General features: G+C 38.6%; 3 long non-coding RNA genes across 3 annotated transcripts; 2 read left to right on the forward strand and 1 right to left on the reverse strand.

The window, feature by feature from the left end:
• Positions 1-622: 622 nt before the first annotated feature.
• Positions 623-7,398, forward strand: LOC106012899. Its single transcript, XR_001185188.2, has 2 exons — positions 623-868; positions 6,225-7,398. It is a non-coding gene; the product is annotated as an uncharacterized LOC106012899 (long non-coding RNA).
• Positions 7,399-12,654: 5,256 nt separating this feature from the next.
• LOC118478421 lies at positions 12,655-14,329 on the forward strand. Its single transcript, XR_004859029.1, has 2 exons — positions 12,655-13,637; positions 13,876-14,329. It is a non-coding gene; the product is annotated as an uncharacterized LOC118478421 (long non-coding RNA).
• Positions 14,330-19,497: 5,168 nt separating this feature from the next.
• On the reverse strand, positions 19,498-22,027 carry LOC106012898. The gene is made up of 2 exons (XR_001185187.2): positions 21,629-22,027; positions 19,498-20,785 (listed from the first exon to the last, which is right to left on the reverse strand). It is a non-coding gene; the product is annotated as an uncharacterized LOC106012898 (long non-coding RNA).
• Positions 22,028-26,198: the final 4,171 nt, after the last annotated feature.

The raw sequence follows: 26,198 nt of genomic DNA on the forward strand, positions 1-26,198 counted from the left end.
TTTTTCTCTCTGTGGGTGGCTTGCTGGTGCTCTGCTGTGGTTTGCTCCCTTTGCTATCAAACAACTATGGTCTTTATTTTATCTCTCCTCCTTCTTTTTTAAGTTTGTTACTTTTTTGTAACACCTCTAATCTTATGGGTGGTTGGTGGGTGTTCTGGTGTGGATTGCTTCTTCTTTCCTATGAAACATCTATCGTCGTTATCGTTTCCCCTTCTTCTTTTTTATATTTGTTACTCTCTGTAACACCTCTAATCTTCTGGCGCTCATATGACCTTATGCAGTTGCGACTGCCGTAAAACCTCTACTAAAACTATAACTAACCTCTAATCTTCGGCATTTATATGACCTTATTGTGTTGTACGTGCAGTAAAACTCCTACTAAAACTAAAACTCTCTCTCTCTCTCTCTCTCTCTCTCTCTCTCTCTCTCTCTCTTTCAAGAAATTAATAGTGTCCTTTACAGAAGGAGTAAGCTGTGCGTCTTCACTATGTGAAGCCGAAACAGCTCTCGCTGTGCTTGAGAATCTTTATGTTCCCTCGCCAAACAAGTGACACTTTGTGGGGAAAAGGATCACCGACAAAGTAAGCTAGCAATAAAAGTAATGATGATCTATTTCATTTTTTTTCTATTGGAGAAATGAAAAGGAAAATAAAAATTATGTTAAGAAAGGGGCTCTATTATTTTTGGTGCGATTTGAGGGAAAACACTAATATTGTTTTTGTGGTGCACTTTTTAAACCTTTTTCAAACGAGAGTATCGCTCTCCGCTTCCGTGTCAACCAACATCTTCACAGCCAGGCATAAATTCAGTGTGAAATTCACCTTCTGCATCTTTGTCGATTCACAAGTAATAGCGACTTTTGGGACTGGTATGCATATTATATTACTACAACTACAATGCAAGCAGTGACTGCCTCATACACATTCTCTCTCTCTCTCTCTCTCTCTCTCTCTCTCTCTCTCTCTCTCTCTCTCTCTCTCTCTCTCTCTCTCACTCTTTCTAGTCTTTCACTATCTCTCTCTCTCTTTCACTCATCTCTCTCTCTTTCACTCATCTCTCTCCCTCTCTTTCACTCATCTCTTTCACTGTCTCTCTCTCTCTTTCTCTCTGTCTGTCTCTCTCTCTCTCATCTCTCTCCACTACTACTCACTCTCTGACAAGTCTCTCTCTCTCTCTCTCTCTCTCTCTCTCTCTCTCTCTCTCTCTCTCTCTCTCTCTTTCTCTCTCTCTCTTTCTCTCTCTCCCTCCCTCTCATATCTATCTCTCTTTAAATAATTCATTGGGAAGGACTTCAGTAATGAGACCACCTGACCAACTAACCACAATGAAATAATAAAGTTATAAGAAGGGACTTACTTACCTTTTTTTCCCTGGCCCTTTTAACTTCCTAGTCCTACCTAGAACCAAATCCAAATCTCAACCAAGGACTCTCGTTGCCTTCACGTTAAGTTGTTCGCCTCTCATCCAAATGTCCCGGGTTCGAATCTGGGTGGCGACGAAAAAATTTTCTTCTCTAAAATTGTCTCCTTTCACCTCCTTTCTCCTGCTCTCTAACAATGTTCTGTTGTCTTCTTTCTTCTCCACTTTCTGCCCCCACCCCATCACCTCCTTTGCCCCCTCCTCTAGGCTCCTGAATCTTTCTGCAGCCTTTCTATTGCTACTCTCCTTGACTCCTTCTTACTGCTGTCTTTCAGCCACATCTTCTGGTAGGAAAGAGCTACCTTCTCCAGGGATGCCACTTTTCCGCTTTTTTCCGATATTTCCTGTATTTTGATCCTGATCCGCTATTCCGTTATTGAGATCAAGATAGAATCTATAGTTGAAAAAAAAAAAGACCCACCCAACAACTTGTGCCAAATGTTCAAATAACGGAAAAACAAAGACTTTGCCATAAGTTCAAATAACGTGGAGTGCTTTAAATTATAATGTTTGTTTGTCATTTCTCTCTATGTACACCCTTTGGGTTTCAAATTGATATTCATGATATGTTTGCGAGACCGTGGCACGTGGATTTTCAGCTATTTAAAAAAAAGTTGAGTGGCATCCCTGCTTCTCGGACAAGGATGAAAAGTTTCGGAGGTACCATGTGCAAGTTGCGCACGTTAAATTATATCCCTTGGTGGTCCAAAATCGATAAGAGTAGGCATCGGCCGCCACTGAGGCAAAATTAAAAATTTCCTACCAACTGAAAATGTTTGGTGTGTCCCGCGTGCTCATATGACCTTATGCAGTTGCGAGCGCCATAAAGCACTTATCAAAAAAACAAACAAAAAACCCTCACCCAAGCATTTTAACTCACTTCAGACGGTTCACACAACAGTTGCGTAACCCCCGCCGCGACGCTCGCGACGGGTCTCACAAGCCCTGCGTGACCAACTTTTGAATTTTTTTTTCGCTCTACAAATCACGCACGGATCGCGAGACCCGCCTCGTACCCTTGTTTGGCCAAGCCTGAGCTACTTAGACTTCGTTTCGTAACTCTGGGGCCGATAGTTTTTAAGTTATTGAAGGTGAAGGACAGTGACCCCAACTGGGGTTGAACAGACCGGAACTCGCGCTTTGTTTTTTTCTATACAGCTGATAGTAATCCGACAGTCGCGTCGTAGTTACGGTCGAAGAAGTCGCATGAACAAGAATCACATAATTTCGCCGTTTTCTATACTTCTGTACGTTTTACTAGTTCTAGTGTCTCAGAATATGATGTGTCTAATAGTTAGGATCCTGGATATGTACCCGAACACGGCCCGAGTCGTAGTTCTAGGGCTAGAAGATCTAGCACTAGATCTAGTACCGGTGTTGTTTTTCGCGCAACGAAATCACAACGTCGTGCCATACATCTGTCTCATGTAATTCAGTGTATGGGTCTGAATCAATGCACAGACCAGCTTTTATATTTTCACCAAATACTCGCACATGTATACAAATCAAACCAGAACACTTTGAACTTTTATTTTTGTTGTTGTAGTGAATTTCATTCTACTTGTCACGTCTCTGGAAATTTTAAGGAAAATCAAATTCATGCCAATTTTTTTTAAATCATACAAATTAAAGTATTAGACTTACACAACTTTAGTTTTTTGTATTAGATTATGCTTGAATGTTACTTTACTGTGTCAAAAAATAATTACAATAGGGTAATTCTGATAGTTGTGGTGATTTATTGAAATACCCCCAAAAACGCCAGTCTTCAACGCATGTGACTAGTGAAAGGGCCCAGTCGCAAGTGAGTTAAACCCTAACCCTCTATCTATTTCAAATGGTAGCTTTTGCAGAATTCCTCCCCTTTCCTTCTCTCTCTCTCTCTCTCTCTCTCTCTCTCTCTCTCTCTCTCTCTCTCTCTCTCTCTCTCTCTCTCTCTCTCTCTCTCTCTCTCTCTCTCTCACTCTCTCTCTCTCTCTCTCTCTCTCTCTCTCTCTCTCTCTCTCTCTCTCTCTCTCTCTCTCTCTCTCTCTCTCTCTCTCTCTCTCTCTCTCTTACTATCTATGTATCAACCCCCCCCCCCCCCCCCTTTCAGCTGTCAACGTTTAAGTGTTTGAATTCCAATGGTCAGGCTCTATGGCTATGCTTTGTATATGTACACAAATGAAGAGTTAAAATTCCTGTGTAGATTGTACAGAATAATAAATCTTGAGACTTGAGGCTTTTAATTATAGATATGCCCGTCCACTCAGCTTTGTTGGACTTACAGGAAGGGTTAGTTAGTGTTGGTTTACAAGTGAAAGTACTGAAAGTGTGTGTATATAATATACCATGGTATATGATACACCTTCTAATATCAAAACATTTGCAGATTGCATGTAGTCTTTTTTTTCTTTTGTGATGACTTTCTCTCAAAAATCTTATCACATTAGTTCCAGCCCTCGTAAAAATTAATTTCCATGTCTCTGCCTTGGTAAGAAAGATTAGTCATACCCAGTGCACTTTACCCATTTGATACAGTCGGGGCTGGTCAGATTATTCCTTTTTATATAGGGCAAAAGCTACCATTTTAGCACTATTCTAGGACGATCTTCAGAGTTGAACATGTTTGTTTTTTAAGGACACAATTGGTACATGTTAAATCCGTTGAGTAACAGCAAATCACAAGGCTTGTAACCTATGACTACGAGCCACAAAGTACGTGTCAAATCTTTTGAATGCAGTTTGGATGGTGTTGATTTGGAGAGGCTGATAGAAAGCTATCAAAATTTCTCATATCTGTAGGATTGAAGAAACTCTTAGCACAGCAACCCCGCAATATGAGCCAGCGCTATATCAGCACTTGAAGCCACTATGATAATTTTGAAGGAAATGACAACGTTGTAAACAGTAAGTTTTGTCTATGTGTACAACAATGCAGTGTAGTATTACGTGTAGGATGTAATTCTGTGTGCCAAATTGCATGGTCACCAGAGGTCGAAGTTTTCTCTGCTGTAACTTCTTGGTCAAATTTGATGAAGCAGGACATGAGTTTATTCGTAGTGTGCACTGAAACTGCCATTAATCGACCTGACCTGTTTTGATCCTGCCAATGAACACCTGACATTAAATGTACCCAGAGGCTTTTGTAGTTCTTTGATACCACATTTACTTATTTGATCATAATTCTCATTGCAGGAAAATTTATTCTCCTTAGTAGATGTGGGTCGTTTGATTTTTCATTTTGTTTACAATCATAACACCAACTAATGTAAAGAAACTAGTTTTAAAATCGTGAGTGCTGTGATAAAAGCTCACCAAGTTGAATTTTGACAAAGGTTTGTGATACTTTGATACTCAAAGTGATTAATATTAAATGAAAATTCCAACTATGAATGCTCGAAAACGCACAATTTCAAATTCTGCTCAAACCTCGCTATCCACCACAGTGACATATAAGTCATAAGTGATCCATTGAAACTCACTAACACAATATGGCGAGGTGCCATCAGAGCACCAGTTGATCGCCACAAGTCAGTGAACCTTTCTTTCGTCCTCCACATGATCCCTTACTTTATCAATCTCACTTGATGTGTTCAGGAACAAAAGAAATTTACACTCAAAATGTATAATAGCTCACTAGCCAGCCATCAGGACACAATTAAACAACCCAGAGCGTGTTAAACATGTGAATTTAAGGTAAGTCAAAGATAGTGAGATTAGTCCGAAGCAACTGAAAACCGCATTTTAAGTTGTTTTAACTTCAATATCACTTTACCGAGGTTCAACGGAGCAGCTCTGAAAATGGAGAAATTCACTATCCAAAGGATGTTTTTCACTAACTCAGATTGCTTAATAAAGTGCTTCGGTAAAATGCACACTTCTTTGCAGGATTTTGTCCAATCACAATGAATTTTATTGACAGGATTTGATTGCCTGAGTGTTAAAATTGGCAATGTTTGACAGGTTTTTTGTCTCACCTGTAAAATTTTAAAATTTGAGTTAATGAAGTGCCAACAGTGCGCCTACAATATGTACTTAATATAGAGAGAGACAACAAAATTTCTGAACTGAGAAGACTACAGTGGAACTCGGATTCAACCAACAAAAGGAGACAGATTCTCCATGTTTTTAATTTATTAAAATCGCAAAATAACCCGCATTGAATGAACACATAAATGAGCAAACTCGTATTCAATGAAGTGGCAACGAACATTATCTCTACTCTATTCCAAGAGACCATTGATCGCACTTGCACCGTGGATCATTGCACACTTTGCTTAAGCTATTGCGTACATCTTATACTTCCAATCAGAAGCCTTCTATCACTCCAACACTTGTGTTGTTGACAGGCATGTAAGACATGACGTGTCTTAGTGTGTGCCAGGGTCAAGAGAGGCAGGTCAGGTGGCTGTTAGTGCGTGTGTCTGAGGAGATTGGGGTGGAGGGGGGGGGGGGTAGGCACAAGCAAGCATTTCGGGCTTGGAAAATCGGCAGAGAAACAGACTCATCACAAACATGTCCATCCTCTCTCCCCGGCTATTGGACAATGAAAGGCTAATCTAGACATAAATGCAAATCTACGCAATGAATTATGCGCTGGTCTATGGAAACAGAAATTGCCAATGTAAAGCCCTACATTGTGACACAACTTGTTGCTCACAATGCTATAACAAAAACCCGGATTCAACAAAACCGAAAGTAAGGCCTGACACCTTTGTTATTTCCAAGTTTCACTGTATTTGGACAGCCCATGATTCTAAAATGAGAGAGTGTTCTGGTTTATTTAATTTGACTGTAATTGTATTTTTCATTTTGGTTTACAGAGATCCCTGTGACGGAGCTTCGTTCATCAAGGACATCAGCGCTTTACTCTTCAGACTTATTACAATGGCAAACTGTGGATGGCTATGGAGCATCATTTGGTTCATCATTCTCATTATCTTTGGCTGGCCTATAGGATTTCTGTGTGCTATTTTCTTTGTTATTCTGAGCCCTTGCTCAGCCTGTTGTGCAGGTTGTAATGAACTTATAAATCTGTTAGAACGGGGTGTCAAATTACCGCTGACATGTGCCCAGAACATGGTGTCAGGAAAGTCTATGTGTTAAACAACAGCAGGTGTTTTCATTATAATTTATGTGTAGCCTGTTTAATTTAGGATGAGGTAAAAATTGCATTTACGTTAAGTCATATCTTCTTTAGGGTAATCATATTTTCTTAAACCCCTCCATTTCTTCTTTCCAATATGTATGAATGCTTTTGTGTCTTTGACTGAGCTGCTATGTCCATGTTTATGTTTCAACCATTTATAACCAGCAATGATTTTCCTCAGTTGAAACTCGCCAGATATGTAGAATGTACTACACGTGTGCCTGTAATGTGAAGTGAGCCCATGTGAGAAAGACACATATATAGCCTTTTAGCGTTCTTTTAGTTACTTTTCTTATTAACACTGTGGATCTTTTCTTAGAATCAACGACATGATTTTTTCAATTTGATCTTTAATACATTTTCTTGTATTCATATTAATTTAGAACGCTGTGTTCCTCAAAGGGTGACGAAGTCAAAGCGGTGCTTTAACGAATTTACAATGATATTCTTCTGAAAAATTCTAATCATACCTGTATGGAGGGATGGGTGACTCTGCAAACTAAAGGTTGATTTTGCCATAATTTTTTTTTACCTTGTAGAAAAGTGTCTTACAAAGTACAGGAGTATCAACCTGTTGGGAATGCTACTTATATAATTCAAACTCATTGAGACTGTGCTGGTGAAAAACATCAGGCAAGTTTACTCAAATAATGTTTAACTTTAATTATTTCTAAGCTGAATTCAACTTGAAGACTGAGCTGATATTGAAATTAACTTTTTTAACTGTTAAGGGTTTTTTTTTATCCATGTATCAAAAGTAATTTCACCACACATGCGTTCTGGTAATGCAAAAAAAAAAAAATCACAAACTTTCATTGTGCCTTAAAATTCATATCCTAACCGAAAAATAGTGGATGGCATTGGAGCGACATTTTTTAAATCAAGTATTATTTAGTTTAGATAAGACAAAACTTTTTTTTTTAACGTTTACTTATATATTCTATTATTTGATACCCCTGCAGAGTTTTTAACTGTGAGTGTAACATGTGTTGTGGGAACATAAAATACTGCTTGTGCTTAACACTTTTGTTCTTTCTTTAGTGCTAGTAATGTAGTCACAAACAACATGAGTCAGGAAGCATAGCTATATATTAGACCACATTCCACTTTCATACATACACATGATATCTAACTTATTTTTTACTTATACTCCCTTAATTAAAGGGTAATACCATAGGAGATGTAGAACTGGATCTCAGCTGGGTGATTAGTCATATTGTCAAAATAAAGACCTTTGGCATCTGGAACCTGCTGAGTCAAAATTCTACCAAGTCAAGAACTGTGTCTCATAGAGTCACCACACTAGTGTCATTGAGTTCATCATAAAGAAATCCCCCTGCATTTTGTTTTGATCTCTCAGTCATCACATATGAATGCTATTTGACTACAGCTCAGGAGCAGTCTCTACTATGTTATTGCCACAGACCTTTGGTTTTTTGCTCAGAAACAATATACATATATGAATATGTCTATATTGTACCTGCAAGCTGTTAACGTTAAAGAAAAGGAAAATGTTTTCATACATGTCACTTTTCTCATAATAATGCAAAAGATCAGGTGGTGTCTGAGAGACTGTCACCTAGTTATAGCATTTATAAACCTCTACCATTGTTTAGTTGGGGTTTTTTAAAGATTCACTATCTCTTCATACTTTTTTGTGTGTGTCCAGAATGCAGTGTATAGATTTTGTGTTACTTTTTAGGATTTAGTGAATGTGAACTACTTTTAAAAAGAAAGATTTGTGTTTTGTAAACAGCAAAGAAATGTTCATAAGCCTGTTCCTTTGTACATTTTTAGTCCAATGAAAGTTTCAATTTATTCCAAGAACTTTAAAAGTGAAAATTCAGTCTTTTAAAAATGTTATTTGAAACTGAAAAATCAAGTGGCTATTTTCTTCTTTCTGTTTGAAATAATTATTTTTTCTCAAAGAGTTGTTTGGGTCTGAGGAGGATGGGTGTCTTCTTCTTAAATTCTTTCTTTTTCTCAAAGAGTTGTTTGGGTCTGAGGAGGATGGGTGTCTTCTTCTTAAATTCTTTCTTTTTCCTTTTGTTTAGGTTTACCTTTTCTGAAATTTGAAAACAACCATTTGACCATATGCAGTTACAAGCAGCGTAAAACTTTTACCAGACTATGAAACTGAAACTAGCTCAAGGATGGGAAGGAGGTTTGGGGTTCAATACCATTGAAACAACGTCTTGGGAGTGGATTGAAATTTTCTACGCAAGTGTAATTCCATTCATCTCAGGCACTTGAAAAAAAAGAAAGCGCTAAACTTTGACGGGGAACCACTCATTTTAACTACTTTCAGTCAAATGGTATTTGCGCTTTATATCTTTGTCTTTGCGAATAGGAGACATTATATAAATCATATTATATATGTGTGTTTTAATTGTTCTTTGTAACAATTTTTTTCAACCTGTTGTTGGTTGCAGATGTTATAAGTTTTCCAGGATGTATATTGCCGGAGATCTTTGCATTGTTCTCAAATTTTGTCTCTTTTTTTTTCATATGGTGCCTAAAGCATAATTGATTTTATATGCTTTTGATATATAATAAAAAAAACTAAATGAAATTTAAACTTTTTATTGTTACTGGTTCTCGAAGGGATTTTTGTAAGAATTCTTTATTATTCTGTTACTTTTTGTTTATCAATAGATAAAGACAAGGCTTTCTAAACCATGCTCCAGTTCCTGAAGAAATTTCAATTGTTCCTGAGACAAAATGGTTATTGTCAGTGTCACCATTGTTTTGTTTCAGTCGATTTGGTTACTCTTGATTCATTCATTTATTTTGTTTTCTTTGCAATGTTACTTATTTTTTTTAAATACTGCTTCCAAAGTTTACACCAATTTTATTGCTTTTGTAAACCAGTGTTATTTTATTTTATATGTGTATAAAAGCAAAAGTAAGTTCCTTACGAAGGCATAAGTTTCATTGTGAGCTGGTCCCCACCTACTTGACTGAGATGTTGAATCAGGGGTATTTTCAGTAATGTACGTAGCATGTGTGTGTACCAGAAATGAATGTTCATTGGGTTGCTTTTGCATGCTCACACCCTATTCAGTGGGTAGTTGGCGGATGCTCTGGTGTGGTTTGCTTCTTCTTTCCTATCAAACATCTATCATCCTTATCTTTGCTTCTTCTTTTTTGTGTTTGTTACTCTCTTGTAACACCTCTAATCTTCGGCACTTATATGACCTTATTATGTTGCAACTGCAGTGAAACTCTTACTAAAACTAAATGCCCAATTCAGCTGCTGATCCCTTAATGAACCCAACGACAAGATTGTCAGCAGGTGGTTTGCGGGTGCTGTGGTGTGGTTTGCTCCTTCTTTCCTAGCAAACATGTATCGTCCTTGTGACGGCTGCATATTGCTTCACATTATATAAGATTAAAACTTGTAAAGGGGACGAACCAACACAACCTCTTTGCTCGCCTACCAGCCGGAAAACTGATTTATTCTTCTTCTTTTACAATGAGATCTCATGCGTATTCAAAACGAGACAAGACGTGACGTGTCAAAAAGAGGAAATAATTGTGATATCAAAGAATCGTTATTTCTACATTCGCAACATAGTTAATTCCCATTTTAACATTTCAAAACAACAGCATTCATTACTGTCCTGATCTCTCCTTTTATTTGTTTGTTACTCTCTTTTAACAATTCTTATTTTCGGCACTTATATGACCTTATTGTGTTGTGCAAGTGTCGTAAAACTCTTAATAAAACTAAACAAGATTGACACCTTCCTGCTGACTAGTACTAGTACTGAACCCAAATGAGCAATTTGCTCTTTCAAAGAGCAAGAATTTCTATTGTCATTAATTTTTATTTTTTTTATACTATGAATCAGAACGCCTGAAAATATAATTTTGTACCCTGTGTTGTTTGTGTATATGTATATTATAATTTCAAGACTTATGCTTTTGTGAGTGTAGAGTGTTGGGAGCTTTGCTTTGATTGTTCATGATTCAAGTGCCTGTGCCATTATCCTGGTATGTTGGTAACCAGTGTACACCTACTCAACTGCTAATCAGTATGTTATATGTGACTTTGCTGTTTTCTCTTTTGTTGATGCTGATCTGGTAGCAAAGGCGTTCATTTTTTTATACTGTGAGTGTATTTTAAACATAGATTTAGTTTGTGGGGAAGGATAACTGCAGGAGATGTTTGTAGTTCTTATATAATACTGACCTCAGCATATTAAGTCGGTAATCCTCACTGTGAAAGAAAGTGGAGGAAATTTTTTGTCAGAAGGCATCATTTAATTTTATTCTGTCAGTATTTTTTACAAACTTGTAGCTTCACCAAAAGTAACTACACTCTTGAGTTCAATCTTGTTAAAATAATTAATTTAATTCTAAAAAGGCGTTTGAAAAATTTGATGTCCTAAACTGTCACACTCATACCCATTTCTTTAACTTTCGTCGGTTCAACAAGTTGTTATGGTGCTATCGTTTTAAGCTTCACCATTTTGTTTACTTTCAAAATGTTAATAATAATACAATAATTTGTATTTTTTGCTGAAATCCAAAGAAGTGTTTTGAAAATACTTGTCGTATTTGATAAAATATATGCTAGGGTGTGGGTGAGAAAGATTTCAAATTTTGTGTTGTACAATTTGCTTAGACTTAAAGTGATATTGTTAGTAATTGTTACCGTTCTTTTCTTCAATATAACTGAATGACAGCTTAAAAGATTTCTAATTTTATTGTGTATGATTAGATTGGAGTTGTTTTTTTTCTGTGCTTTTTTTTATGATACAGGTAGAAGAGAGTTTATATAATATACCATGATAATATACTGAACCATATGAAAAAGATTGTAGCTAATGCAAATTAGGTAAGTGAAAGGTTTTTCAATATTCCATTAGTTCTATAGATTTTGGGGGTGAATTTAAAGTCTAACCTAAGTTGAGGTTCACCTGCCATCAGTGACACATGTTCTTACATTTGGACATGGGCTGATTGCAGAGCTGTATGTTCAGAGGTTGTTGTTTTTTTGTGCCAATTTTTATTTGTTATGTTTTTCTCCTACATGTCATTTTCTATGTTAACTTAAAATGCTCGCCAGTGACTGTGTTCATCTTGTATTTTTTTACACTTTCATATGTAGTTGTCAAATTTGTGTATATAATAAGTATAACATTACACTTTTTTGTTTGTTGTTTTGTTCTGTGATCTAATGAAAATACCATTACATCTTATACAATGTATTACAGTAGTCTCCGCCTAAGACTAAGATCCCACCGCTTACGATCCCAGTTCGCCTAAGATCTCGCTGTTTTAAGAAAACAGAATTTTTACTCTCCAAAAGTCACCCCTAAGATACCGCTCTGATTCACTCTGAAGGCCTACATTCGGCTAAGATCCCGCATTTCAGATCATAATTTGCGGAACAAAAACCCGGGCGGGCACAGCCGATCGACCAAGAGTGAAAAGTTGAGATCAATAAACTGTCCATCGCGTCAAAGATCAGCCACTATCGTGAATGTGATCACATACATGTTGTAAAACTCTATGAAGCCATGCAATGTTTGCCCCAGACGGGATCACACCGGGGTGTGAACTGACTGACACGTTTGTTTTCCCCACGCATCGCACTCACACCTAAGCTCTCCCCCTAATCATACATCACTCGCTGGGTGGGAAGGGCCTACACGTTCGCTCCAGGCAGGATCACATCGAACTGTGAACTATTCCTTGACCATTGCTGCAGTTGTCTCTACTCCCAAATTTGCGAGACAGACTGAATTTTGATTTCACAACATAATGGTGTGTAACGACAAAGGTTTTTTGTTGGGGGGGAGAGAATCGGTCAGAGATGGGAAGCTATAGTTTTTCGACAGGTAAAGGGGAGGGGCAACTGGATAAGCGTAGATGTTGAGACTCATGATACTAATGATAGGATAATAAGTGAAAATGGCACACCTCATGCCACTATGCACTGTGATAGGTCATCAAGGTTAACCACTCTTTTACTCGCCATATGCCATAAACCCACCAAGGGGTCACGTCAGTTCATTTTAGAGTGGAGGGAGACCATTTTACCGATTGTGAACCTTAACATGGGTCACCATAGATTTTTCCCTGGGTTCGTCGGTTAAGATCCCAGTTCGCCTAAGATCCCGCATTTCCTTACTCCCAAGCACCGGGATCTTAGGTGGAGACTACTGTATTGCTATTATGATGTTCTCCTTTGAGATAGAAGAAAAGTAATGAACTTGACCCTTGTTCTAATCTTATAAAGCAATTCATGTCTTTGACACAGTGTTCTGTGTGGATGCCTAATGCAGATTACCTTTAAAGTGCTTTCAGATTTGCTTTCTCTATTAGATTTATTGTCAGACATTCTAAAATGGAATGCTGCCATGTATTAATAACTCTCTCTATACTATACGATTCGATTACCATTGACTCTGACTGGTGCCTGTGGTGTAATGGTTATGCCCTTTGTCATTGCCCGCCTATGATGAGGGTTCAGTTCCTGCATGGGGAAATTTTGTTTCATCAAGTATCTCCATCTCTCTTCTGGGGTCCTGTATACTGTAGGCCTATCCCATTCAGCCCTGGTTTTCTCTAAATGGCAGTTTGATACCACCTGTCTCCTAAATTATTTGAATTATTAAATGTCGATGGCAGCATTAATATTTAGAATATCTACATTCATGAAGGCTCACATGATACATAAAACCTATTTCGCTCTTTGAAAAGGGTTTAATTGACTTAAATTTCTAGTCTGCTGCTCGTGAATTTTAATCTGAGTAGTTAAAGATTTGTATCTTTCACTTGAAAGATCTAGTGAAAATCTTTTCTGTTTCCAGTGATTTTCTCGCTTTTTTATGTTAGTGACTCTTTACCATTACCATCCCTTTGTCATCTTTTACCCATTTGATGGTCATCATTTGAGGTCATCATTTACCCATTTGATGCTTGAGTGCTATTGTATACCGCTATACGCATTGCTTATTTTACTTTCCCTTTTGGTTAAAAAAAATGTATAATACATTATAATGCTTCATTCCAATCCCTAGGTTGATCCTTTACTGAGTAAATATAATATGCTTTTTAAGATGAATAGACAAAGGTTTTTTTCCCTAAACAGAGTTTTTTTTTAACCTTGAGACCCATTTGATGGTCATCATTTGAGGTTATCATTTACCCATTTGATGCTTGAGTGCTATTGTATACCGCTATACACATTGCTTATTTTACTTTCCCTTTTGGTTTAAAAAAATGTATAATACATAAATGCTACATTCCAATCCCTAGGTTGGTCCTTTACTGAGTAAATATAATATGCTTTTTAAGATGAATAGACAAAGGTTTTTTCCTTAAGCGGAGTTTTTTAAAACCATAAGACTTAATGATAATGTTTTACTATTACTATAAATTGGAGATTTATTCAAATGATCTCTCACATAGAAGTGAAGTCATCACATGTATTCACATGATTTCATTGTGATAGTCATAAGATCTATGACAAACGGATGGATAGTTATTTTTGCTAACCAATCACTGAACGGCTGATTTAATCCGCCTGCATAATGTCAGAGTATTTCAATGGTTCACCAGTTTTTTCTCAATTATTCAGTGGGATATTTTTTCTCCGAAGTTTCCCTCCTCTGCCTACCATGTGTATCTTTTTTACTATGCCTACTTTGCCCATTCGTAAGTAATAAGTTTCATGAAGACACAATACAAGCTTGTTCCGATTTGATTTGGACTACAGAAAATTACATCATGTTTGAAATAAACTAAGGGATCTGACTATTTTAACCAGTTTTGTCTTCTTTTTGTTGTTGTAAAATGTTAAATAAAGATAACGTGCACATTGGCTCTCTCGGCATAGAGGTAAAGGTATTCATTTCTTATTCTGTAGGTCCCGAGTTCAAACCTGACAAGTTTTAAAGATTAATACCAAATAATACCAAACTGAAAATGTTTGGTGCGTCCCAAGCGCTCATATGACCTTATGCAGTTGCGAGCGTCATAAAACGCTTCCCAAAAAAAAAAAAAAAAAACGACTCAAAGATAATCGACAAATATGATTTTGATGTTATAGTGTTACTGAGATGACCTAAAGACTTGGGTTTACCATAGGTTTGATAAACTAAGTACATTATGTAATTTATCAGTATGCTGCATTATTCCAGTAAAAATAAATAGATCTCTAATTATACTTTGCGGAGCTCATTTTCTCTGTCTTTTGAGCTCCCCCTATCTGAAACTTTCTCTCACAACATAATTTGTTGAGGGATACAGTGTCAGGATTAAGAATTTATTATTATTATTATTATCATCATCAGTATATAATAATTATTATTTATCTATCATTATCATTTTCATTTTTTAAATTATTATTAATTTTTATAATTACCGGTATGGGCTCTCGTTGGCTTGGGACGGCATAAAGGCTCACAGAAACTGAGTTTATGTGAGTTTTCATGAAGTGGTCCAGTAAATTGAAGACGTTTTGGAGGATACGGTACAAGTACAAGCTTTTTTTAAGTCAAGCTGCGTCGTCACCCTGATTATTTATTGGTTAAGGCTTCTGTGTGGTCTGCTGTTTTTCTTCTTTTCAGCGGTACTACTTCGTATACATGGTAAGACTCTTGCCTGTTAGTATCAGGACGAAACGTGACCGTTACCGTGCTGGTTTGGTATAATAGCCTACATAATAAGCATGGGAGCAGCAGATTATAAAGGGCACTCTAGTGTGGTTTGCTCCTTACTCCTTCTTTATGTCTATCGTCCTTATCTCTCCTCCTTTTTTTCCCCTTTTTTAAAATTACTCTGTCGTAACACTTCTAGTTTTCGGCACTTAGCATAGTCTAATGTATGTGTTGCGAGTGCCATAAAACTATTACTAATGAACATTTATGTAAAGGGATCAGAAGAAGACAGAGGCGTTCTCAACAATGATTGGAGCAGGTTGAGAACGGGGGTACCACCTGATAGTTTTAGTAGAGGTTTTACGGCGCTCGCAACTGCATAAGGTCATATGAGTCATGAGCGCCAGAAGATTAGATCTGTTACAAGAGAGTAACAAACATAAAACGATGAAGGGCAGAGATAAGGACGATAGATGTTTGAAAGGAAAGGAGAAGCAGCAGCAAACCACACAAGAGCACCCACCAACCACCCACCACCTGATAGTGGTAAGCGCTTTAACAGTATGATAGTAGTAGTACATGTAGTAGTACATGTATTCCTTTGAAACCTAGTGTCAAAAGGCTCACAGAAACTGAGTATACGTGAGTTTTCATGAAGTGGTCCAGATGGGCTGGATCATCTCGTTGATCGGAGTTTATGTTGTTAGTTTTCATGACGTGAAATGGTCCAGATGGTAGTGAGTCATCTCTAGTAGATCGGTAGCAAGTCTGTAGCATGTTTTAATTTACACTCATCCCTACCAAGTGCTGCTATCCTCCTATTCACGCATCTGGGAAAGGGGGGGGGGGTGTCGTCGACAGTTTTTTTTACCCAGTGACACGCTTTGAATCCAGCGTCGCCAGGAATCGAACCTTTGTTATCATAATTTTGCTGCTTTTGGCGACTAAATTGTGTTTATCTACTTGTACTACGGTAAAGAAAATCTATAAAAACAAAAATAGAGACCACCCCGCTTGATGATCTACTTGGTTGACTAGTCTACATGACATGTGCTTTGTTAATTGGTTTGGGTTAAAGTTAAGGTGCGGTGGATGGAAGGTGGTACATCATGTATAATAAATAGCAACCCGAGACAATCTGGGCTCAGTGTTTTGGAGATAGATCGGTAATTGTAACTGAGTAAATTGGGAAAATGTTTTACACCCCCATCGACCCAATTTAGATAATATCAAAGAAGCGGGCTGCTTCGACTTTGAGCCTGTCTATCTGGAAAACCTGAATTGAGTGGGATCACTGAATTCTGTGAGTGGGTTACATCGTGTGTAACATCCTATCAGACAGACATCCTATTCATGTTAAATTCATGTTCTCGACAGAACAAAATGTTCCTCTTCTTGGGAATCGATCTGGCTGCAAAAGCGAAGAGCCTTAAAACCTCTACTACACCACAGACGCCGGTGTAACGAAATATTATATTATTACATTAAATGATGTATGTTATGATATCATTTCAGCCATTCCTGGGGTGAAGTGCCCATGGCCCATATTATTATTATTTCTGGCATCAGCAGTAGTACTGATAATTATATCCATGCATTATGCTGTGTAAACACACGTAAAACGCCCTCGATTGAGCAAATAATTTTAAAGTGGTCGTAACAATTCGGAAAGGGGGGGGGGGGGGGGTTCATGCGTTGAGTAGTGTAGTTTCACGTAGGCTATATGTAGGTCGCTGGGTCAAATTTGATTAACCAGTGCCACTTCATGTTGATTGTTTGTACATATAGTTGTTTTGTTTTTTGGTTGGTTGTTTTTTTGTTTTTTTGTTTCTGGGGGGGGGGGGGTCTGCAGATAAATCAAAGAAGCGGGCTGCTTCGACCCTGCCTATCTGACACAATCTGAATTGAGTGGGAAACATCGTGTGCAACCAGAGAGGGTTTACAGTAATACTGTAAACTCTCTGGTGCAACATCCCATCAGACAGACACAAATACATGTACTTGACAGAACAAAATGTTCCTCTTGGGAATAGATCTGACTGCAAGGACGAAGAATCTAACCTCTACTACACCACAGACGCCCGTGTAACAAAATATTACATTATATGATGTATTTGTGATATATATAATTTCAGCCATTTCTGAAGTGAAATGCCCATATTATATTATTATAATCTGTATTCTTAAACAGATGGTCAGAATACATATAGTCTAGAAGAAATTTTCAAAGATAATAGAGGAGAAAAACCGGTAATAAAGAATGAAATAAATAGACCACCAATACTGAAAGCAGAAGTACAAGCTGCCATTAGGAAAATGAAACAAGGAAAAGCCACAGGGCCAGATAATAATACTCCAGTTGAAGTAATTGTCGCGCTTGAAAAACTAGGCACTGAAATAACAACAAAGCTCCTAAATGATATTTATGACAGCGGTGAGATCCCAGAAGATACAAGTCAGTTTTTATAGCTTTACCTAAAACACCAGGTGCCACTGAGTGTGATATGCATGGAACAATTAGCCTTATGAGTCATTTTACAAAAATATTGCTGCGAGTAATAATGGGAAGATTCAGAAAAAGTGTAAGACCGGCCAGAGAGATATATATAAAACGCAATTCGGCTTTGTTCCTGGCAAGGGCACCAGAAATGCTATATTCACTTTAACAATGTTAATGAAAAGATGTATTGAAGCACAGAAAGATCTGTATAAAATGCTTCATAGATTATTCAAAGGCGTTCGATAAAGTTAAACTTGATGAGCTATTTAAAATACTGGAAAAGCTAGACATAGATGGAAAAGATCTAAGAATTATCAGGAATTTGTACGGGGACCAAAACGCCACTGTACGAATTAATGGAGAAAACGGTGAATATATTAAGCAGATTAGGCGAGGAATGAGGCAAGGGTGTGTTATTACTGTTATGTCACCAGACCTCTTTAACGTGTACAGTGAAACAATCCTTAGAAACATAGAAGAATGCCCAAGTCTCAAAGTAAATAGAGAAAAGATTAATAACATCAGGTATGCAGATGACACAGTTTTGATAGCGGGCTCAGAAAAGGAACTTAAATTGCTTCTAGATACTGTTGTTACAGAAAGTGAACGTAAAGGATTAGTGTTGAATGTAAAGAAAACAGAATGCATGGTAATATCCAAAAAAGCAGCAAAGCATTGTTGTAATCTCATTAGCAAAGGTGAAAAGATCAAACAAGTCCAACAGTTTAAATATCTACGATATATGATAACATCTGACGCCAAATGTTCCACAGAAATAAAACGGAGAATTACAATGGCTAAGGCTAGTTTCAATAAAATGAGCCCAATCCTGACAAATATAAACATCTCAACTCAATGAACACCAAAATTAGAGTTCTGAAATGCTATGTTTGGTCTACCCTTCTATATGGCTGTGAATGCTGGACAATCACCAAAGACAGTGAAAATAAAATAGAAGCAACGGAAATGTGGTTTCTTAAGTCTTAAGAGACTGCTAAGAGTATCGTGGAAGGAAAATAAGTCAAATGAGGTAGTGTTTGATGAAGCCCACGTGGGACGCTCAATGTTAAAAACAATCAGGAAACGACAAATGCAGTTTTTGGGACACATAAATAGACATAAGGGTCTTGAACATCTAGCTCTCACTGGCATAATTGAGGGCAAGCGATGCAGGGAAAGGCCCAGAACAACATACTTGGGGAACCTAAACAAATGGGTAACAGGGAAAGATCAGGGAAACGTGGCTTTTTTTTAGAGCATCCGAGCAAAGGAATAAAAATAAAAGGAGAACCATGACCGCTGATGTCCGTCGCAGATCTGGCACTGGATGATGATGATTATTATATCTGACATCGTTATATGCCCCCTTTTTTTGGTTGGGAGGGGGGGTTAACTACCGTATTACCAGAAGACATCAGGCCAGGACACGTCCATTCTATTATTATGATTATTCCAAAGTTGTTCGAGTGCGTGTAGATGTACGAAGCCAGGCTTGTCGGATAACAATACGGTACTGTATGTTGTTGTTGTTGTTGTTGTTGATGTTGTTGTTGGTGTTGTTCTTCTTCTTTTTCTTCTTCTTCTTCTTCTTCTTCTTCTTCTTCTTCTTCTTCTTCTTCTTCTTCTTCTTCTTCTTCTTCTTCTTCTTCTTCTTCTTCTTTGTTCCGTTAGTACTCTCCCCCCATCCCCTTTTCCCCCATTTCATGGAGTGCTTGAGCGGATTTTTTTTTATGTACCGTAACGTAAAGAGGAAAATGACGAAAGGGGGAGGGGGGGGTGAGTGATTAATGACTTATTATAATTTTATGAAGAATATTATCATTGCTCGCAGATAGTTTTGTTTTGAACGTATAGCTCAGCTTTTATTTCGTCAAATTACATCACCTTTTTGACAGAGATACTGCTCCTGAGGTAGTTACCTGTATTCCAAAAAAAGAAACAAAAATTAAAGAAAAAAAAATCTTCTTTCGCCTTTAGGTCGTAGTGCAGTCACAAATTCAAATCTGAAATAGCCCTTTGCATATGATGTATACAGCATGTGTATTCGGTCATTCAAGGTTTCATGCACAACCTCATAGTTGAACTTGGGCTTTAGAATGTTGTTGTTGTTTTTTAAGTCGCGTAAGAATAAAGTTTTTGCGTGTAATTCAATCCCTTGTTTGAAGTGAAGGGCTGACGCCGCTCGCCTATTAAAATTTGCCTTACTTGTGTGGGAAACAAAAATCAAATGAATGGTTGAAGCAGTGATGCGAGATCACTCCATCTTTAATTGTAGGCTATAGTTTCACTTTCATGGGCTGAATATAATTTGTCTGATTCACCGGTCCACCATGATAGCTTATTATTGATTACAAAACTGCACACTTATTTTTCTTCTCCAAGAGTCAGCCATTTGTCTCCATAGTTGAGGGCAGAATTGTACACTATTTTTTCACTATCTTGAGCCAGATAAAAACATTGTGTCTGAGACCGAGAGAATTGCAAGGTCGCCACTTCTTCGCTGTCGCACGCAGGGCAGTAATCTTGCGTACACTACACTAGAAAGCCGCAAGGATTGTACACTTCTGTTCACCATGATGAACTAGATCCAGTAGATTATATGGATGTTGATAATGGCTTAGATCCTTCAACATGATATGGCTCACTTTTGCTTAGTCCCGTTTTAACTTGTTCTCTGATCCAATGGCGTGTCTCTTGCTAAATGCCGCGCCACTCTATAGGGTAGCTCCATCCCAATACGGGGGTTTTCAACGATTTCACGCAGCGAGTGAAACTGCATAAAACGGTGAGATGACTACGAAGGCGAAGGCACATACGAGGCCGATGGGCCAGGCAACTGCAACCGGGACTGCATGCCAAAAGACTGACCTCCAGACATCGGTGATCGTAGAAGACATCTTTGCTGTGTCGTGAGCACACACAGAGTAGCTTACAAATTTCTATGCAGTATGTTCTGGCAGTAGTGAATGTTATCCACAGCGTCGATGTGGAAAGAAGTTCCACCCCTTCCTTTTTATGCCATGGTAAAGAAGCTGTGTAGCAGTAGCAGTGTTGTTACTGTTGTACTGGCCTGTTGGGTTTGTCCTTCGCTTCGATTCGCTTCAGGTATCGAAGTTTTGCCTGAGAAAAAAAAAGAACCACGAAGAAAGAAATGACAAAGAGGTGAAATGTATCTCGTATAAAGCTTAACTCAGAAGATCTTTTTTTTTAATGACTGGAGATAACACATGTACGGAATCTGTTACCAAAACAGGCATACTCGTGTCGCCAAGTTTATCGTGCCGGCTGCTACAGAACCGTGAGACGGGGTTGGGGGAGAAAGAGGAGTGGGGAACGGTATAAAAGCTACAGCAGATGCAACAGCAGTAGCAGCAGCAGCAGCAGAGGAAAAAGAAGAAGAAGAAGAAGAAGAAGAAGACACACACACACACACACACACACAAGAAGAAGAACAACAACAACTTACCACAACACCAAACAACAACAACAACAACAACAACAACACACAACAACAACAACAACAACAACATTACGGTCACAGCAAAACAGGACCGACCAAGCAACAAGGGTGCCCAGCCACCGAAAACGATCTATAACAATTATTTATTATTATTCGGGGAGGACGATGGGTGACGGGACTGCCTCCCACCATTCACGCGTTACTCAAAGGAGGCAGTGACCTCGGCGAGAGGCGGTCCATGGGGTCGCCATAGGTGCAACGGATACATAAAACTGTAACAAACTGACTCCGTTGCCCCCCCCCCCCCCCCCCCCCCAACCTGTCGGCTGCACAGTCACACACAACAACAACAACTAAAAATGGCAGCAACAACAACAGCAATAGCAATGGCAACAAACAATAATAAAAAATCAGAACTTAAGTTGTTGTTTTTTTATCAACTGGTGCAATGTATAAAAAAAAACATACAAACAACAGGAAAAAAAAGGAAGAAGCAAACCTACCCAGACAGCCTAATCAGACTGGTGTGCCCATCACTCCGAGAAATGTGTGTCTCCCATCAACGAAGATGGTAAAATCGTTGTTGGCCAGGAGATGCGCCATGCAGAACTCTGGCATCAACTGCGAGATTTCAAGGAAGTCTGCGAGCTCGGCAATGTCCCTTGAAGGATAAATCACACACAACGTGCGCACGAAAACAAGCAGTAGGGAACAAGTGACCCCAAAGGGCAGGGCAACGAACAGAAAGATAGCCGTCCACAATGTGATATTCATCAAAGTGAACACGATAGGATGGTCGGTTCTGTCCAGCTCGGATGTTGTAGAAGACATGATAGGGCAGCGTGTCTCAGTTCCATTGGTGGGATTACGGAGGTGACCAGGCTAGTATGCTTGCCTTCGTTCGGAATTAGAAGATTTTCTTCCTTTTACCGCATAAACCTTCCAGTGGCAGGCGTAGTCGCAGTCGCTGAAACTGATCCCGCTGAGACATAATTTCGAGGTGACGGCTCATCTTGCGGTGAGAACATGGGAGTTCTCTCACTCATAGCATAGTAACAACCTATCACACGGCTGTATTGATGTACAGTAGTTTTTATGTCTCTCAGTACCCACCCTCCTAAATACTCCTAAGCTTAGGCCTATTGGATTTGTTTGTTCTCATTCAAATTTAGTAATGGTTCAAAATGGTGCGCGCTTTTTAGAGTTTTTTTTTTCTTCTTGTGCGTCCCGCCACATGCTGGCCAACAGACGGTTTTTTTATTTTAAATTCTGATCTTGATATGTGAAGAAAAAATGTTTTCGACGAACTGACACTGATACAGGCCAACACATACATGTATAGGCTATATTATGTACATGTATTTTCTAGCATCGTTGTTTACATAGCTCTCGAACTATCAATCGTGAGGTCGTGGGTTCGAATCCCATCAGAGGCCAGACATTGTGTCCTTGGGAAAGTCACTTTACTTTACACTTATTTTCCTCATTTCACCCAGGTGAGAATGAAAACCCCTCCCCTATGGATTGCGAACGATCTCGCCAGTTTCATGAGTTTGTCAGAGTTTGAGTGCATGCAATCCGCAACTTGCACTGTATGAATTGAATTTAATAGTATGATTCATGGAAAGATGAGAATGTGTGGGGGCTCTCGTAGGCTAGAGGTTAAGGTGTTTGCCTCACATTCAAAAGTCCCGGGTTCGAATCCGGGTAGCGACGGATAATTTTCTTCTCTAAAATTGTCTCCTTTCACCTCCTTTCCTGCTCTCTAACAATGTTCTGTCGTCTGCTTTCGTCTCCGCTTTCTGCCCCCACCCCATCCTCTGGGCTCCTGACTCTTTCTGCAGCCTTTCTACTGTTTCTCATTGGCTCCTTCTTACTGCTGTCTTTCTGCCACACCCCTGGTCTTCTGGTAGAAACACCTGGCCTTCTCGGACAAGGGCGAAAAATATCGGAAGTCCCGTGTGCAAGTTGTACTCGTTACAGATCCCTTGGTGGTCTAAAATCGATAAGAGTAGGCTTCGGCCGCCACGCAGGCAAAATTCAAAATTTCCTACCAAACCATAGATGTAGGAAGTGTATACTCTATGTCATAGGGTCATAGTACTTCCTACATCTATGTACCAAACTGAAAATATTTAATGTGTCCCGTGCGCTCATATGACCTTCTGCAGTTGCGAGCGCCGTAAAACATTTTTTTAAAAAGAATGTTTCTGAGTGGTCATGGGTCTGCTGCTAGAGTAATAATAGTAGTAATAAGAATTATAAAACGCATAGAGCACGCTGCAGAGCGTTAATATGCGTGGATTATATATTATTGTTATTATTGCTATTATTTGCACGAATACTATTATCAATATCAGAGAGCCATCGGTTACCTTTGCTTTCGCAACAACAACAACAAAACTAATTTGCGAAAGCTGGGCATGAATCCATATTAGGCTGATGGTATAAGGGCAACTGCCTTGATGCCAATTTAACGATAGATTTTATTTTTCGCCCCCCCCCCCCCTTTCTTTTCTCAGTTATTCATCCTCTCCATCTCAAACTATCTTCTCTAATATGTGTATGTGAGTATAATATGTGTAAGATTAGTAAAGACACCTCCCCATCCTCTTTCTTGCTTTCAGTGAGTATTGTGTGTGCGCGCGCGTGTGTGTGTGACTTCATTTTCCAATACGGTACTGCTTTTGAAGTAACAATGCGGCATGTGAAAATAGGTGTGAATTGATCTATTTGACTGGGAGATAAAAACGATCCCCTTCACGCACAAATTTTTCATATGATAAAGAAGTGTGAATTCTTTCTGTATTAAATACTAAATGTGTATTTGGTCCAGAATGTTTAAAGTGCGAGAGCCAGCTAAATGAAATACTCTTAGTATTAGTATACATGTACTATTCATACTTTATTCATAATTCAGCATTGATCGAATCGAGTTCGCCTCCCAATCTTTAAAAAAAAACTAATAACTGCTGAGCTTATCCATTGTCCCCAGCCCTGTTGGGTGGATTTATTCAAATGTTCAGGGGTTTTCTTTTTTCTTTTCTTTGTTGAAAATAAATACATGTATTACGCCCCCCCCCCCCCCCCCCCCAAAAAAAAAAAAACAACTCAAAGGAAACATCAATTGAATGGAATTTATTAATAGACCAAAGTATGAGCGGTGAGATGAATTTTGCAATACGGTGACCATGATATAATACACTGCTTCAGAATGAAATAATTAAGTTAACATGAGCAAATAATGGCTGTTGTTGTCCCAAACAAGCTTCTACTTGGAGACGGAACGGATCGACACAGCTGACGCGACGGAGCTCATGGTTTCGACGCACGCTCTTTCTAATATTTCTATATATAATATTATATTGATTTTTAAACATTGTTTGTATGCCCTCATCGACACAGTTTAGATCATTTTTTAGGAGGCGGAATTTCGACATTGCCAGTCAGGGCCAACCTGGGCTGAGAGGGATACGACATTCAACATAATAATAATAATGGATATCATTTCTATAACGCATATCCACTTTTGCAATGCTCTATGCGCTTAACATGAAACATATGAAATTGCCAATCAATTTTACTGACACATACATATTACATACGCGTACACACACATACTCACGCACCCACACACACATACTCACGACGATCTACAGCTTGGGTGGATTCTGTCTAACCGAAATTTGATGAAAATAGATGTTTTTAGTTTTTTCTTTAAAATTTCTAGATTTTCTGCTTCTCTGATAGTTTTTGGAAGCCTATTCCAAACAAGTGGGGGAAAATATGAAAAAGAGCGTTGGCCATATGATTTGTAATTCATTTTAGGTTTAACAAGTGTTGTTTTATCACTTGATGATCTGAGCGTTCTATGTGGTGCATTGGGTGTTAAAAACTGTGTGTTTTAGGTAGTCAGGTTATGTAAGCACTTGTAGCAAGTTAAAAAGATTTTATATATATGACACGCTCTTTCACCGGGAGCCAGTGTAGTCCTTTAGAAATAGGAGTCACTGGATCATGCTTTAGTTTCTTCATAATTATTTTGGCAGCAATATTTTGTACTCTTTGTAGTTGTTGTAACTGTTCATCGGGTACACAGCAAGTAAGGAATTGCAGTAATCAAGCCTTGACAATATAAGTGATGTTACAGTATTAAAGTTTTGGTAACATCAACACAAATAGATATTTTCTAATGCTCCCTATTTTCTTCAATTGGAGATATAGATTTTTACAAAGATTGGATACATGGGATTTCATTGACATATCTTGATATAGCACTACACCTCAGCAAAAAGAAAGAGTAAATTTTACTCCACTCGGGAATCGAACTAGGGTCTCCTGCGTACAACAGCCAAGTGTCTAACTGCTACACCACAGACACTGGTACCAGTACCAACGTCCTTCCTGATATAACGTAAAAATCTCTGATGATAGCACAACTTTCTCATTTTTTCTCAGAATAGTAAAGTTAGAAATTAGGGTATACTATGATCCTTCAGCGCCCCTCTATCAATGATCAACACTATCATCTTAGGTTATACGATCGTAAATGTTTTACGCCTCTCGCAATTGCATAAGGTCATATGAGCCCGCGGGGCACATTAAACATTTTCAGTTGGTAGGAAATTTTGAATTTTGCCCGGGTGGCGGCCGAAGCCTACTCTTATCGATTTTAGACCACCAATGGATCTTTAAGGAGCGCAACTTGCGACTGACACACTGGACCTCCGAGATTTTCCGCCCTTGTCTGAGAAGGCTAGGTGCAGATCTTTCCTACCAGAAGATGAGGGGTGTGGCTGAAAGACAGCTATAAGAACGAGCCAAGGAGTAGCAGTAGAAACAGCAGAAAGAGTCAGGAGCCCAGAGGAGGGGGCAAAGGAGGTGAGGGGGTAGGGGCAGAAAGTGGAGACGAAAGCAGACGACAGAACATTGTTAGAGAGCAGGAAAGGAGGTGAAAGGAGACAATTTTAGAGAAAAAAAATTTCCTGTCGCTACCCGGATTCAAACTCAGAACCTTTGAATGAAAGGCGAACACCTTAATCTCTAGGCCACGAGAGCCCTCAGGTTATATGA

The sequence above is a fragment of the Aplysia californica genome, unplaced genomic scaffold, assembly GCF_000002075.1.
Source record: "Aplysia californica isolate F4 #8 unplaced genomic scaffold, AplCal3.0 scaffold00555, whole genome shotgun sequence".
Lineage (NCBI taxonomy): Eukaryota > Metazoa > Mollusca > Gastropoda > Aplysiida > Aplysiidae > Aplysia > Aplysia californica.